General features: G+C 38.0%; 1 protein-coding gene across 1 annotated transcript in view; it reads right to left on the bottom strand.

Annotated features, from left to right (window-relative positions):
• The window catches only part of LOC113512252 (uncharacterized), a 35,001-nt gene extending 17,850 nt beyond the window's left edge, over positions 1-17,151 (bottom strand). Inside the window, exon 1 of the mRNA XM_052895725.1 lies at positions 16,970-17,151. The gene's annotated coding sequence lies outside the window, so the exon portion shown is untranslated. The remainder of the gene's footprint in view (positions 1-16,969) is intronic.
• Positions 17,152-17,749: the final 598 nt, after the last annotated feature.

Genomic DNA, 17,749 nt, shown 5'->3' with positions numbered 1-17,749 from the left:
GTTCAATATTACGAATGTGCGTCGTTTTGACTTTACCGAAAAAAGAAATGAGTTTTATATGGGTCCCAAGTTCTAAAAGAAATGTAGAAAATCTTAAAATTTACAAACAACAAGGTGTTTCGTACACGCTATAAACAAAAAAATATATATTATTATTTAATATATTAAATTGTATGAAAAAAAAAATTTATGACGCAAACTCGTGCTGTGACTTTGTTAACAAGTGGACTTTGTTTCGCAACAAGACAAAACTTTCTTTGGACATTGTTGTATGAATTAGTACAGAATACAGCTACAAAATGACTTTCATTTGTAAACACTGTACAAAAATCATCTCTAATAAACAGTTCTTAGTATGCAATGTATGTGATAATTATTATCACTTGAATTGCACAAAGATTACTTTTAAACGCTTCCGCATAATGACAGAAGACGATAAAAAAGCTTTTAAATGCCTTACTTGTTCATCCAAAACGGAAACCTGCACCTCAATCATAAATATGTCGACACCAAGCAATGGTTCATATCAGGAGCAAAATTATGTTAATCACCGAAATAGACACAAGATCAACATATCGACTGAAAATTCATTTGAAGGATTATCTGATGATGAATATTCCTCGCTGACATCAACTCCAATGGGCAACAAAAATAGAAGTTTCTCAGAATTACGACCTAACTTAGTGAATTTGGAGGAGTTACAAGAAAAAATTATTGAATTAGAAGGAAAACTTGAAATTGCGGAAAATGAGATTGAAAATCTATCATCAGAAAATTTCACCCTAAAGAAAAAAGTTTCTGAATACCAATTAAAAGTTAAACAACTGTCCCTGATATGTAAGTCTACTCCTAAAAAAACGATCAATAAGAAACGTAATAGCATTTTGAGTACCCAGCTTGACTTATCAAAAAATGACTGTAAAATAAAGGAAAGTGAACCCCAATGCAAACCCCATAATAGAGAAGCCATAAGCACATTAACATTACGCGTTATGGAAACTAGTTTAAATAATGAAAATCTACACACTAACCGAAACAAAGATTGTACTCTCAATACAAATATAGATGGCGCTACTAGTCATAGATCGAAGAAAAATATTTACATTCTTGGTGATGAATATGTTCGAGGACTATCGACCGCACTTTTGAAGTCGAGACATGGGAAATGGAACGACGCGTACAAGCCCTGTTCGTTTATAATATCTGGAGCCACTAGTACAGAAATGCTGACCCATTGTGACTATATTTCGAACAGGTTGTCTAGTGAAGATACAGTAATACTAGGAATTGGAAATAATGATAAAGATATATATAAATTACACTCAAACATATGCATAGCTATAAATAAATTAAATAAGGCTTCTATATTGATTATCCCAGTAAATAATAATTCTTACTTAAATAAAAATACATTAAATTATAATTTAAAACTATGGACTAGACATTTTAAAAATTGTACTATTATTGACACGGATGTATATTGCAATGAAAATAGAAATTATATTAATTATATGTGTTGGAAGATTAATTTATGCATCGATTACATTGATTATAAATTACAATTTTTATCACCAAATAGCATTAAAGAGTTTATAAATAGATACGACACTTCTAAAAATACCATTAAAAAACTAAATTCTGTTCAAAAACGAGGAACAATACCATGTTATTTTAAGAAAACATGTCATAAAAATAACATTCAAAAAATAAATTCTGTCCAAAAACGAGGAACAATACCATATTATTTTAAGAAAATATGTGATAAGAATTCTAAGGATATTACAACTCGAAATAATAATAAACCAAATACGTCATTAAATACCTTAGAGACATCACTAAAAGAGAATAATATATCATTTTTTCGATCCCAAAACTGACAGACATTTCACAATTTTACACCAAAACATACATGGACTTCGCACGAAAAAGGAATTAATAGAAATTACTCTTTTAAATATAAACAGAGATGTGAATCCTGATATCCTGTGCTTTACAGAAACATTTATAAAAACTGGTGAGGAAGCCAACATAAACATAAATAATTATGAACTCAGTGCAACTTATACTAGGCCAAATAAAAGGGGTGGTTCTTGTATATTAATTAGGAAAGGATTAGAATATAAAACCATAACTTGTTTTGATGACCTTAAAACAATATATCATTTCGAATGTTGTGCGACAAGCTTAGTTTCAAATAATATGATCATCATTTGCATATACAGAATACCATCTAGGACGCAACGACATATTGACTATTTTTTTGAAAGGATTGACTTATTATTACACATATGCATTAAAAAGTACTCGAAAAAGAAAATTATTATAACTGGTGATTTTAATATCAATATGATTGAAAAAACTAATAAAAATACGATCAAATTATTTGATATTCTTAATAAATATAACATGTCTTTAAATATAAATGATCCTACAAGACAAAACTCTTGCTTAGACTTAATAATAAGTAATATAAACAAGGCATCAGGATATGTACTTCCCCTTTGTCTATCAGACCACAATACAGCACAGATACTCAAATTTAATAGTAACATTAAAAAAGAAATCCCTAAGTTTATTTGTATATACAGGAGATGCTATTCGGATGAAAATATTGAAAGATTTAGACAACATTTAAAGAGTGTATCATTTTCAGAGGCATACCAAAAAACAGATGTAAATGATGCTTTCAATGAATTTCATGATCTATTTTGTCTCCTGTACAACCTATGTTTTCCTAAGATTAGAATAAAAATTAACTCTACAGGTAAACTTCCTTGGGTATCCAAAGGTCTTAGAAAAAGCTATATAACTAAAAGAACACTTCGTTATAAATATTACAAGGACAAAACTGAAATAAATCGTAGAAAATACTTAAACTATGATAGACTTTTAAAAAAATGTACAAATTGTTCTAAGAGAATAACGAATATAAAACATATAGCAAATAGTAAAAATATGTGTAAGGCCACATGGAATATAATTAAAAAAGAAACAAGTAATGCACAGACAAAAAAATATATCAGCAAAATTATAAACAAAGATGAATATAAGACTAATCCCATAGATATCGCTACTACATTCAACAAATACTTTACAAACCTTAGTACCAACAATACCTTAAGAAAATCACTTACAAGCGTCAAGAATAATTTATCAAATACTATCTACTTAAAACCAGTAAACGAATCATATATTAGTAAAAAAATTATGTCCTTAAAAAATACAAAATCGGAAGGATATGACTCTGTTTGCACTAACGTAATAAAAAGATGCAAGGAAGAGCTAGTTAAAATACTAACACATTTAATTAATCTCTCTTTAGAGTGTGGAATATTCCCAGAAAAGCTAAAAATATCAGTTGTCAAACCAATATTCAAGAAAGGAGATAGTACTGATTTGGGAAATTATCGACCTATCACATTAATAACAATATTTGCAAAAATATTTGAAAAGGTGATGCATGATCAATTAAATGAATTTTTTAACAAATTTAATATTATTAAACCTAATCAACATGGCTTTCGGAAAAATGGCTCCACAACTCTTGCAGCTTTCAAACTTGTAAATGAGGCTTTACAAAATGTTAATAAAGGAAATTATACAACTGTGTTATTTATTGATATGTCTAAAGCATTTGACCTTGTGTCCCATGATAAATTATTGTTAAAATTGGAATCTAATGGTATTAGAGGACTTGCAAAAAGTTGGTTACAATCTTACCTGGAAAACAGAAAACAATGTGTGGAAATACAACAACTAGACTCTAAATCAACGGTACAAATGTTTAAATCTGAATATGAACACAATAGTTACGGAGTCCCTCAAGGAAGCGTACTTGGACCGCTATTATTTCTAGTATATATAAATGATCTTGCTGACATAATAAATAATAAAACAATACTTTTCGCAGATGACATTTCAGTTATTGTCTCTACAGATAAAGAATGTTCAATATTGCAACATAAAATGGACATTACAAATACATTGACATTTATTATAAAATGGACACAAGAAAACAATTTTCTAATAAATGTAGGAAAGACAAAAATGATGAATTTTAATAACTTTAAAAATACTTCAATTAATATACATATAAATGAACAAATTATAAATAATGCAAATTGTGTGACATTTCTAGGATTAACAATAAATTCTAAATTGACATGGAAAGAACAAATAGAAAAGGTATGTGCAAAGATTAAAAGATTCCCTTTTGCACTCTACAAATTAACCAAGATAGCCAATAAAAATACTGCTATTACAGCATATTTTTCATATGTTGAATCCATGATTAGATATGGATTGCTACTTTGGGGAAATGGCGTTGATGTTGGGAAAATTCTAGTCGCGCAAAAAAGTTGTATACGTGCTATATGTAATATTGCACCTGATGTTTCTTGTAGGCCTTATTTTAAGTCTCTAAATATATTACCTGTTCCCAGTCTGTATATACTTGAAGCAGGTATATTTGTTAAATTGAATAAGCACATGTTTACAGAAGCAAAAGAGCAAATACAAAGAAGCGCAAGATACCCTAAAAAACTAGTAACCAATACAATTCCTAAAACTAGTCGTTTATTAAGAAATTCCTATATGATGTGTTTGAAAATCTTTAATAATATACCTACGGATATAAAGGAACTTCCATTAAATAAATTTAAAATTGTGTTACGTAAATGGTTACTTAACAAAAGTTTTTACTCTGTTGACGAATTTTTCAAGAAAGAATAGATAAATATCTAATATAGTTGTCGATGCATAAATTAATTAATTCCTGTCAAAATGTGACATTTGCATGCTATTCTGTAATGGCTAAATAGGCACGAAACTTTATGTAATGTAAGACCACCGATACCTACCCTATTTAAAGCAAATAAATTTATTATTATTATTATAAAAACTATATTTTCAATCGTCATAAGATACGTACGAGACAAAAAGAATTGTCTCATGATGATGTACTGGGACTTTACTGTTTGTTTTCTACTGCTATAAAACTTTTTTTTATTTTTTTTTTTATGAACTGTTCCGTTGATCAGTGCTATAGACATATAGAAACACATAATTATCCGCTATCCGTTTTCAATCGAATGAACTTTGTGGTGGGTACGTATTTACTGTCGGGTTACGTACTTTACGCAGGTAGATGGAAGATAACCGACAAAGGAATGCCCCCTCGCATCGCCCGCACACTCACTACATAAAACAATGCAGGCGTCCGTCCAACCGCGTCGCCTATATCTGGTGAAGGAGAAGGGGAATTACAAAAAATTAAAGGAGGAAAGGAACATAACGTACAAATCAAATCAAGGACTAGGACTATTGTATACCGACAGTGGAAACTTAGAAAGAATACTAATACAAGTAGTCGTAGGCAAAACATTTTGCTAGTTATCAATATTGTTCTATTTTTCCTGTAATATTGACATAGCCCATCGTGACGAATTCAACAAGAATTGTTCACGATGGTTTCTAGGGGGAACCACGAGGAGGTCGACCTGATAGTGTGTATTGCTAGCAATGAGGTTGTTAAATCTCATTACTCTCAGTGGAACCGTTATAATAATAAAGTATCACCGCTGCAACTTCTTATAGACGCAATACAATTAACATCATTATACATGTGTCACACATACATATAGCTAGTCGTATGTCCACGACCACTGACAACACACACGCGAGTGGCCGCGCTGTCACTGTCGCCACAATAACACCGTGTTATGATGAAGAGTTATGACTTATGACCATTGAAGTAATATGTACAATGCTTGTGACGTGTCCTCGGGGAGGGGCAGTGCTCCGCCATTGTTGTACAGTTTGCCTCATAATTTATTACTATTCTATACGTATATATTCTTTATTGCATTTGTAAATTACATGCAATATAGCATTTATAAATGTTGTGAACAAGGGTGGACTTATCTCTGACAGAGGTCTCTTCCAGTCAACCTGATATAGTTAGAAAGCATGTTGTTAGCGGGCAGTTGAAGTGCTAAAACTATTAATATTTAGAATACATAAACAAATATACTGTTAAATAAACCAAATCGACTCAATCTTTGACGGCGCACATATGCATGAAAAACAGATTGCAGGCTGTAATAAGGGCTAGAGGAGGCAAGTATTTATTTTTATTTTTACTATTTTTGTTTAATTTCCAAATTACGGAACCTAGGCCCTATTCCTAAATTCCCATTTTTCCTACTCTTACGTTTCAAACATCATTTACTTAAAAAATAATTGATGGATTTCAATGTTAATGATATCAAATTAAAGCTGACATCATAAGCTTTCGAATGCTATATCATTTTTATAATTGACATTTGTCGTTTTAGTAAAATCAATGCATATGTGCGCCGTCAAGGGTTGAGTCGATTTGGTTGCTCGCGAGTGTATATACAATATATACGGAAGGCTGTACACGACTCAGTTTGAGCACATCACTCATATCACACATTCAATACGAAAGTTTGTATGGCTAGATGAACATTTGTTATTACTGATTCACGCAGGCGAAGCCGCGCAGTTTAGCTAGTAATGTACAATTCCCTAATGGGTGGTGAGAGACATGCGAGTATGTCGACTGTTGCCTTAATGCTGAACACGACACTCGACGTGATCACATTAGAATCACATTATTAGGAGGCAACGTGGCGAGGAGCGAGCCCACTGCTACTGCAATACCTAGTTACGTACTAACATCAATGATATCTTTGCAATAATGTATGTTTACGATAATTGTTTCGTAATTAGCAATTAAAATCTGTGTAGGTATTATTTTATTTGTAAATGCATTGCTTGTAATAAAACCGTATTGCAATCAGTACCAATACGCAACGGTACAGACACGCTGTGGTATGAGAGTTACACAAAATCTATTGCAGATGTCACGATCTTTTTTTAGATTAATATTTATTGATATACCATCTATTCTCACCAGTTGTAGCGATCAGTTTTTGAAGTTATCAGAATATATTTTACGATTTTCGGTCATTATCAGAAGAATAAAGTAAATATCTCACAGTTTTAATCAGGTGTTATTTGGCGAAAGGCAATCTCTCTAATGGTGGATCGAATAGATTATTATTTAATAGGTACATTGTAACTAAACAAAGGCCACGACCAAGTAATTGTAATTGTCGAGCTGATACGAATGGACTGATGAATGTGATGGAGGCGAAAGAGGTCAGATTGATTCGGAGTATTTGTCGTTCCATGGCTTCTGTCTACCTCATATCCTAATGACATCTGTCTCACTGTGAGCAGTCACTAAGTATATAAGTACAGTCTTGTTTACGAGCTTTTTAATGGCCATGAAGATTAGGGATAATCGTTTACCTTCTAACATGACTTTGATGACGCCGCCAGGGTCATAAATTGGAGTGATCCCAACATGCATATGTGCTAGTCTAGCCTACCAACCAACTGAGCACTAACTGACATACTGATGACGAACTGTACATCTTAGACAGTATTATGGTGGGGGGGGGGGGATAGATTGTTAGTAATGGAGACTGAAAATCCCATTTCTAGTAATATATGACCAGGTCGACCTCCACGCGGTCACCCCTGGAAAGTATCATGGTTAATGTCTGATGAATTCATCATGATGGGCTAACTAGTCTGTTTTCATTCTCATCCATCAATCTTCACTGGTGCCTCGCCAGCGTATACTGTTAGCGCAGGTGGGGTTGCCAATCCATTTTACCATAAAACAAACAGTAATATAGTGGGCGTTGTTTACATCGTAGGCTAATTGCAAAAGCGCGATATTTTTAGGCAAAAATTGTGTGCTGCGCGGCCGTTGTATTAGACTGGAACTGATTGAAGTTTGTAACCGACGGCACGATTAAAAGGATTTCTGAGGTCGCGCTCGCTGCGTTTGCGCATTCAGTGCTCGGCGGCTCGACGGCTCGGCAGCTTGGTAGCTCGGTGGCTCGGCGGCTCGGGGCTGCGGGCCAATTGTCTCCGAGCTTGTGATCGCTCGCGTTGTGCAAACAGTTTGATTAGCATTACGACAGCGACGCACAGCGCACATCACATGTATGTGCCCACCTCCACCGAAACTGTTTGCACGGCCTCATTCGGCACACCCAACCACGCTAACTGCTTTCTTTTTATTGTGGTATGGAAATAAAGTTAAACATCGTTTACGTAATTGTAATTGCATCAAGTATGGCCGGCGACGTGTGGACATGTTCACTGGTCGTTTCCCTACAACGGTAAGAGTCGACAAGTATTTCTAATCACCCGTCTTATCATCAGCCCTTTTACCCGCGACTTCGTCCGCGTAACCGGAACATATAGGGGGAAAGGGATTGGTAGTAACGGGGTCTAATAGTCCAAATGGTAGCAATATACACCAACAGGTCGACCTCTACGCGTTTCCCCGGGAAACCACCGATCGATAAATTGGTCACGACGGGCCAACTAACCTGCTTCCGTCTTTACCTATCACCCCTCACTGGTGCTCCGCCAGCGTATACTGTTAGCGCAGGCGGCGTTACCATACCATTATTATCCATTAAAAAACCTAAACGTGCTCACTGAGCGGGATAAAGAGAGTCTATAAATAATACGCTTCTCTATCGCTTGCAGCATTAGTTGTAATCAGTATACCACATTACATAATTATTGGTAAACAAAGTCATTTTCATACTACATATAAGGATAAAATAAGGATTTCAGTTGATAGCTGCTACGCATTTGTTGGAAATATAAATAAATATTACGCACAGAGTTATTTTTAGAAATACTTTATACATCATGACCCTAATAACAGGAAATTGGGCACTTAGTGACGCCCTATCGCCGGCCGGAGATCTTATCTGTTGAAAGGGACATGTGAGCGTACAGCAGTACAGCACTGATCAGGCGGCTTGGTATACATGTAGGTAAGCAGGTGTGTAGTTTAATATCGTGTTTCTCTTTATAGATTTAGCGTAATGTATTTTGTTTCCCATTATAACTGATTATACATTATACAAATTAAATTGAAATATCAGTATAAATACAGGACATAATAATCTTAATCTTTTAATTTCTAATGATAACATAGAGAGAGACCAAGGCACAGTTACATCAGGCAGATCAAGGAAGGAGTTGATGTAGTGTCGTATCAAGAGGTGAAGAGGCTCGCTGAAAATCGTAGTGAGTGGCAACAGCTCCACCGACAAGAGCGCAGCTCTTAAATAGGATAGATAGATAGACACCATACATTAAAATCTGTTTAGCCATTTAGAAGTTATGTTAGAATAAACAAACAAACATGAACCTAAAACATTACACTTCCTTTTTTTGGGAAATCATGTAAAAACAGCTGAGATTTTTATGATGAATTAATTATACTATAAAAATAAAAATCGGTAAAAAAACTTTTAAGTTAAACGGTTTTATTTTATGTGCACTGAAAACTACAAAATAAATAAATAGTTACTTACCTATCAACCTACGTAGGTGATCTCGGTCATTAATATCTCTGATGGTAGTGGTTGTCATAACATGAACTATGTCAGCGGCCGAAAGGCAGTTTATGAGAGAACACTAACACCAGGGTTTGCTTGGTAGGTAAACTAAGCAGCCCGCACTATAACAAGTAGGTATTTTGACCTTCTAGTTCAGTAATGTGGCCTATAGCGTCATTAACCAATCCTTTTGTAACGTCAATGTTGGACCGCAACATTACTTTTGCACCTACAAATATTTCAAGTACTGATGGTAAGCCTCCAGTCTTATTTATATTTGTTGGTATTTTTTGTCTGGTGTTTAGTGTCTGAGTGTCGAATGTCGAGTTTCGAGTGTCTAGTGTCTGAGTGTCTAGTGTCTGGTGTTTACTGTCTGAGTGTCGAGTGTCGAGTGTCAGAGTGTCTAGTGTCTGGGTGTCTGAGTGTCTGAGGGTCTAGCATCTGAGTGTCTAGTGTCGAGTGTCGAGTGTCAAGTGTCGAGTGTCGAGTTTCGAGTGTCTAGTGTCTGAGTGTCTAGTGTCGAGTGTCGAGTGTCGAGTGTCGAGTATCGAGTGACGTCGAGTGTCGAGTGTCTGAGTGTCTAGTGTCTGAGTGTCTTATATCCGAGTGTCGGAGTGTCTAGTGTTTAGTATTTGAGTGTCGAGTGTCGAGTGTCTAGTGTCTGAGTGTCGAGTGTCTGAGTGTCTAGTGTCTAGTGTTTAGTGTCTGAGTGTCTGAGTGTCGAGTGTCAAGTGTCGAGTGTCGGGGGTCGAGTGTCGAGTGTCGAGTGTCGAGTGACGTCGAGTGTCTGAGTGTCTAGTGTCTGGATGTCTGAGTGTCTAGTGTCTAGTGTTTAGTATCTGAGTGTCGAGTGTCGAGTGTCGAGTGTCTAGTGTCTGAGTGTCGAGTGTCTGAGTGTCTAGTGTCTAGTGTCTAGTGTTTAGTGTCTGAGTGTCGAGTGTCAAGTGTCGAGTGTCGGGGGTCGAGTGTCGAGTGTCGAGTGTCGAGTGACGTCGAGTGTCGAGTGTCGAGTGTCGAGTGACGTCGAGTGTCGAGTGTCTGAGTGTCTAGTGTCTGAGTGTCTTATATCCGAGTGTCGGAGTGTCTAGTGTTTAGTATTTGAGTGTCGAGTGTCGAGTGTCTAGTGTCTGAGTGTCGAGTGTCTGAGTGTCTAGTGTCTAGTGTTTAGTGTCTGAGTGTCTGAGTGTCGAGTGTCAAGTGTCGAGTGTCGGGGGTCGAGTGTCGAGTGTCGAGTGTCGAGTGACGTCGAGTGTCGAGTGTCTGAGTGTCTAGTGTCTGGATGTCTGAGTGTCTAGTGTCTGGATGTCTGAGTGTCTAGTGTCTAGTGTTTAGTATCTGAGTGTCGAGTGTCGAGTGTCGAGTGTCTAGTGTCTGAGTGTCGAGTGTCTGAGTGTCTAGTGTCTAGTGTCTAGTGTTTAGTGTCTGAGTGTCGAGTGTCAAGTGTCGAGTGTCGGGGGTCGAGTGTCGAGTGTCGAGTGTCGAGTGACGTCGAGTGTCGAGTGTCTGAGTGTCTAGTGTCTGGATGTCTGAGTGTCTAGTGTCTAGTGTTTAGTATCTGAGTGTCGAGTGTCTAGTGTTTGAGTGTCGAGTGTCTGAGTGTCTAGTGTCTAGTGTTTAGTGTCTGAGTGTCGAGTGTCGAGTGTCTAGTGACGAGTGTCTAGTGTCTGAGTGTCGAGTGTCTGAGTGTCTTGTGTCTGGTGTTTAGTGTCTGAGTGTCGAGTGTCGAGTGTCTAGTGTCCGAGTGTCTAGTGTCTGAGTGTCTTGTATCCGAGTGTCTAGTGTCTGTGTGTCTAGGGTCTGAGTGTCTAGTGTCTGAGGGTCTAGCGTCTGAGTGTCTAGTGTCGAGTGTCGAGTGTCAAGTGTCGAGTGTCGAGTTTCGAGTGTCTAGTGTCTGAGTGTCTAGTGTCTGAGTGTCTAGTGTCTGAGTGTCTAGTGTCTGGGTGTCTGAGTGTCAAGTGTCTGAGAGTCTAGTGTCTGAGTGTCTTATATCCGAGTGTCGGAATGTCTAGTGTCTAGTGTTTAGTATTTGAGTGTCGAGTGTCGAGTGTCGAGTGTCTAGTGTCTGAGTGTCGAGTGTCTGAGTGTCTAGTGTCTAGTGTCTAGTGTTTAGTGTCTGAGTGTCGAGTGTCAAGTGTCGAGTGTCGGGGGTCGAGTGTCGAGTGTCGAGTGTCGAGTGTCGAGTGTCGAGTGACGTCGAGTGTCGAGTGTCTGAGTGTCTAGTGTCTGGTGTTTAGTGTCTGAGTGTCGAGTGTCGAGTGTCAGAGTGTCTAGTGTCTGGGTGTCTGAGTGTCAAGTGTCTGAGAGTCTAGTGTCTGAGTGTCTTGTATCCGAGTGTCCAGTAGACACTGGAGTGTCTAGTGTCTGGATGTCTGAGTGTCTAGTGTCTAGTGTTTAGTATCTGAGTGTCGAGTGTCGAGTGTCTAGTGTCTGAGTGTCGAGTGTCTGAGTGTCTAGTGTCTAGTGTCTAGTGTTTAGTGTCTGAGTGTCGAGTGTCGAGTGTCGAGTGTCTAGTGACGAGTGTCTAGTGTCTAGTGTCTGACTGTCGAGTGTCTGAGTGTCTTGTGTCTGGTGTTTAGTGTCTGAGTGTCGAGTGTCGAGTGTCTAGTGTCTGAGTGTCTAGTGTCCGAGTGTCTAGTGTCTGAGTGTCTTGTATCCGAGTGTCTAGTGTCTGTGTGTCTAGGGTCTGAGTGTCTAGTGTCTGAGGGTCTAGCGTCTGAGTGTCTAGTGTCCGAGTGTCTAGTGTCTGGGTGTCTCAGTGTAGTCCTATTATTTGATACCCATATTGTGGTGGTTGTGGAAAAATATGTACCTAGTCCGCCATATTGGAACGGCTTCCATCTTGAATTTTAAATTTTGACATAATCATCGTGTTTTACTAGTGTAGCCCTTTCATTTGATACCCATATTGCGGGGTTTAAGGAAAAATATGTAATCCGCCATTTTGTATCGGCGGCCACCTTAGATTTATAATGTTATTGATTTTATTATATTGTATTGTCATCTAAATTAAATGTGTGTACCAAATTTCAGATCAATCTGACAACGGGAAGGTGCTTAAATTCCAATTTCTAATTTTGACCCAAATAAATAAATACCGTACAGGTCGAGCTAAATAAAACCGTTTAATGAATTGTAGATATCTAGATAACACAGCAAGAAAATATTTATTTTTGATAAGATGAAACAATCTGGCAACGTCGAAACGAACGTATATAGGAAGAGAAATATGAAAGGTACAAGTAGGTATTCGGAGCAGGCCGACTGTTAGTGGTAACAATGTTTCTGAAATACCACTACATAAGTATAATTCTTATGATATTTTTGTCACCTGCCGAGGTTTTCCAAGAAACTACAGCATGTGGTTCTTAAAAAAAAAACAGGTTAAGGGGTTACTTCAACGCGCGCGTAATGCCTCTGGTATTGTAGACGTTCATAGGCTACGGCAACCGCTTATCATCAGGGTCGTATTCTTGTTTGTTACAGCGATAAAAAAATATCCCGTATGTCGAGACAGATATTGTAAAAAAAAATTCAATCTTGTTAAAATTTAATTTCCAATCATTTTATAACAGTCTACCTTTCTTTATAATTAGGAAAAAAATGGTTTCAGCTGAGAATAACGGCAAGAAATTCGGCTTTTGTTGTTTTTAAAAAGTAAAATTAACTATTGTAAATCACACTGCGTGCAGTACACCTATGTAAGATAAAATTCTTATCTTGTCCAGACAAAATTCTTACGTGCCCAGTCAAGATAATGTCGAGCAACACTATGTATGGTATGTGCTGGCGAGGATTTGGCGAGCAAACTGCTATTGATTCCGCTTACTCACTCGTCGTGTTGGTACCAAATATAGTTGCACGATGGTACATGGGTGCCTAATGAATTGTATATATTTACTTATTGTATTACTATAGTACTTAAAATAATGAATAATAATAATTTGCAAGGTGGGTGACGTGAGGCAGGCGACGAGCAAACCAAAAGCCAAATCTTCGTACAATATGAATAAAAACATATTACGCGAGTTCCAAATAAAATTAGGTTATGAACAGTTAAATTAAGATGAATAATCTATGATGAAAACTTAATTAGGTAGACCAGTGAGTTGTGAATTAGTCGCTTCATATTAAGTAATTATATCGAACATTATCATACATTTTCGGGTAACTGTAAAGAACTCTTCATTCATAATTGCATATCAGATAGGTAGATTATAAATGACATAGCTCCGTACTGCCTAATTTTTTTTTTAATGGATGACAATGGAATGGTAACCTAGCCTGCGCTAACGGTATACGCTGGCGGGGCACGCTGGTGGGAGGATCGGAGGAGGAGGAGGAGACTGACTGTTTACAATATAAAACAACATAAGCGTTATCACCTCCGTATGCGGTTCCTTCTCTGGCAGTTGGTAGTTTTTTTATGGGTGATAATGGAATGGTATCCCCGCCCGCGCTAACGGGATACGCTGGCGGAGCACCAGTGAAGTGTGATAGATGAGAATGAAAACAGGCCAGTTAGCTCATCATGATGAATTCATCAGGAACTAACCATTAAAATTAATAATAAATTAATAATAATTAAATAATTATTAAAAATCCCTTTCCCCCAGCAGTTGGTAATAGCTAGGCACCTAATGTTAACCCTTCTTTGTATGATTTTTTTTATTGGTGAAATAAATTAATAAGTAAATCAATTATATCATAATTCATGTTCAAAATTAAAGGAAAAATGTAAAAAAAATAAATTTGACAGCTATGTTTTTTTTCTACAATGGACATTAAAAAGGTATCCGGACACGATCAACTTAAAGTGAACTTGTTCTTTTATATAATTTTTGGGCATTCAATGTTATGATGGAAATTTCCACTAGTATGCAGAGAAGGGTTTAATAGTGATTTATATCGGTATTTAGATCTCGTGTGTGGTTCTAACACTGTATGTTTTGTGGATAACGGTGGAACGGTAACCGTGTTTGAGACATAAATGTACGCTGCCGGGATACCCGGTAAAAATAATAGATATGATTAATATTTTTTTTTATATTACTATGATGGCAAACAAGTATACGGCCCGTCTGATGGTAATCGGGGTCACTGTAGTCTATGGACATCTGTAACACCAGGGATGTCGCGTGAGCTTTGCCGAATGTTAAGAAACTTTAATATACCCATTTTAAAGAGCTCCATGTTGTAGTTGTAATCTCTAAGGAAAGCTCGACAGAAGTCCTAACTCATTCTACAACGTGAGTGTCCGCGGGAGGAAGCTTCTCTGAAGCCGCACTGTGCGTGACCATTTTGGTTCTAGTGTGTGAGGATGGATTTACTGCCGATGGCGAGCGGTGCGATGATGAAAGGTGGCCAGTTGACCTATGGGGACGTGGTTTTTTTTTTTTATATACAACTTAGAATGGCAAACAAGCTGACGGCTCACCTGATGGAAAGTGGTAACCGTTGCCTATAGACATGAGCAGTACCATGGACATAACAGAGTATACTGTTTCGCCTATGATACCCTCCATTGGTTACCATTCCTGAGGACTCAGGTGTTATTTCTCTGTACCCAGTAAATTCACGCCATATCCCACCCTTCAAACAGCCATGCAAACACGAAAGGGACAAAGGTACCCAAGCAATCGACTTTTGTACAAAGTCTCCCTCTGGTGGTGTGATGAATCCACCAGGAAACAACTGGGGTGTTTTCCAAGGTTTCAACCTGACCGTTACTAGTAATCCTTACTCATCCCAACACTGTATGTTGAAACTCATCGTAACACGGTTACAATTGTTTTGATCGATCTGCAGATTGTTAGGGCCAGTGGTTTTCAAAGTGTAGGTCGTGACCCCTTGGGTTCAGAGCTGTTTGACAACAGACGGCAAACAAATCATGGACAATGTATTATTATTACAATGAAATTAAATATTGAAATCAAATTGATAAATAGTACAAAAAGCTTCTTAGCTCAATATTACTACTTGACGTCTTCAGATGTCGTTGGAAGAAAAAAACGTTGCATTCATCCACATTTAAGGTTTGAGGCGGACGTTGATACCTTGATAATTTAAATACATTTCTTTTTACAAACGATATCTATTTCAAATTGATTGACTTAGTGTATTACCTACATATTACATTGACCAGCAGGCCTACTCTTGAATCTAATAGCAATATCAGGGGGGAAAGGGATTGTTAGTAATGGAGACTGAGAATTCCATTGCTAGCAATATACCCAACCAGGTCGACCTCCTCGCGGTTCCCCCTGGAAACTATCATGGTTGAATGAAACTATCATGAATTCATCATGATGGGCTAACTGTTTTCATCTATCATCCTTCACTGGTGCTCCGCCAGCGTATCCCGTTAGCGCAGGCGGGGTTACCATACCATTTTCACTCATCAAAAAAAAAAAATTAATATCAACCTTTCGCCAATGATAATTTTATATTACACTCATGAAACAACAGCTAGAAATTAATTTAGTATAGTTAAAAGTTCTTTACAATAGCTTGCATTGACAAGGAATGACAACGCATGGGGGGTATCATGGGCGAAACAGTACACTCTGTTATGTCCATGGTACTGCTCATGTCTATAGGCGACGGTCACCACTTTCCATCAGGTGGGCCGTCAGCTTGTTTGCCATTCTAAGTTGTATATAAAAATTAAAAAACAAAATTAAAAACAACTAAAGATGGTGCAGATGAAACGGGCGTTCCGTTCTCTAATCAGCGACTTGGTGTGCATTAAGTAACATTCCGTTGACGACCGTCACCCGCCAACTATTTAAGATTATTTATATTCATTTTATACATATAAGAGCGGTCTGCATGTAATCGGTAATCTAAATAAGTATAGCTGCCTATTAGAAAGCTGTCAGCTACGTGACGCGGTATACGCACTGACCAGATCGCTTATTTTGAATTAGATACATTTCCCAGAATATTATAGTCTTAAAAAATATAATTGATAGATTTAGCTAGCGCTGTGGCGATTCACATGACTTGGCTATTACCTACCCTCTCCAAAACGAGATAAAGCGACTGTTAGTAATCAGGCCTAATTTTTCCATTGCTAGCAATATACCCTATCAGGTCGATCCTCACGCGGTTCCTCCTGGAAACCGTCGTGGTTAATTCTTGCATTTATCACGATCGGTTAACTGACCTGTTTCCATGGTCACCTGTCATCCCTCACTGATGCCCCGCCAGTATTACCATTTCATTTGCATCCATTAACACTATACCCTTTATAAGTAAAAAAGTTAACTGATTGATGTAATCACAGATTGGATTACAAGTAGTTTATATAGCTACTAGTAAATATAATAGGTGAAATTAATCAATCTCTATAAAGAATAAACGAAATGGATATCGAGCTATAGACGTTTGGTTTCAACAGTAGCTTTCCCTCTGAGACCGTTAGCTAGCCGTCGCTCGCAGATGAGAAGGGAATGTGTCGCTGTCCGCGCGGTGCAGGGCTCGAGGGTGCACGGTGCAGTGCTCACCTTGTCGGTAGAAGCTACAGGAGAGGTCGGGAGTGCGGCGGCTACCGAGGCGGGCGCGCGCTCATACTCGCGCGGTCGACGACCTGCTACGACGCCGGCTAACTGTACACCACACACTGACACCACTGTAACAGACTACTGACAACCTCTCTACACGAGATCGCGGGACAAACTGGCGGTGGTGCCGGTGGCGGGGCCGCGCCCGCGCCGCCCGCCGCGGCGCCTGCGGCCTTGACCGCTCCCCCCGCCCCGCCCCGCCCCGCCCCGCTCCCCGCTCCGCGCCGCTGCCTCCCGCGGTCTGCGTTGGCGCATCCGCATGCAGAGCCGAGGGTCGCCGTTGCGGCCGTCCGTCCTCTTCATTGTCTCCGGTCTCCGCAGGTAGGTGCGAAGTGATGTGGAGGCGAAAGTCAATACCGTTAGATAATTATTACGTCCACGCTTTTATCTGATAATCACTAACGGAAAGCTAACAAAAGCATTGTTTAAAGTGAATTTGTTATGAATGTACGGCTGCTTAAAAAAAAACAAAAGCGAAAGGTACGAAGGCGAGACACTCAGATTACAGAATTGCTCTGTAATCTGAAAAAGGACATTACCACCGTTAAACTGCCTCCTTGTTTGTTTTTAGTTTTATATTTTTAACAAACGAGGACAGCAGATGCTTCACCTGATGGAGATGTGTAAATTTATCTTTAAATTAATTAACAATATCGAGTAATGCCACCAGAATACGTATGTATACCTACATTGTGGTGTTTATGGCCTTCCTTACTTCTTTAC

The sequence above is a fragment of the Galleria mellonella genome, unplaced genomic scaffold (assembly GCF_026898425.1).
Source record: "Galleria mellonella isolate WM207_F2 unplaced genomic scaffold, CSIRO_AGI_GalMel_v1 utg3070, whole genome shotgun sequence".
In the NCBI taxonomy this organism is placed as follows: domain Eukaryota; kingdom Metazoa; phylum Arthropoda; class Insecta; order Lepidoptera; family Pyralidae; genus Galleria; species Galleria mellonella.
The sequence above is the reverse complement of the archived record's forward strand: the minus strand, read 5'-3'. Positions and strand labels throughout refer to the sequence as shown.